This window comes from Hyalella azteca, unplaced genomic scaffold (assembly GCF_000764305.2).
Source record: "Hyalella azteca isolate HAZT.00-mixed unplaced genomic scaffold, Hazt_2.0.2 contig17826, whole genome shotgun sequence".
Lineage (NCBI taxonomy): Eukaryota > Metazoa > Arthropoda > Malacostraca > Amphipoda > Hyalellidae > Hyalella > Hyalella azteca.
Window position 1 is genome coordinate 9,411 of NW_025947596.1, and position 278 is coordinate 9,688.

Sequence of the window (278 nt, forward strand, 5' to 3'; positions counted from 1 at the left end):
TAGGAAAGTGTCATAGTTTGCAAATGGGGGGCGCCGCCATCCAATTATTAGCAAAATGTGACCACCTAATGGCAGCTGTGAGCATAGTGGCAAAGCAGAGAGTTTTTTAGACTCTCCCTCAAGTTCATTATTGAGTCCTATAAGTAGACCAGCAAAGTATCCTGGATACCACTTACCAGCATTATCATACATAAGAAATTGGTTTAAATCATGAGTAAATGAGGGAATCAAAAATGAACTGATTCTAAAAATCAGTTCTGAAGACCGGGGGGGGGGGG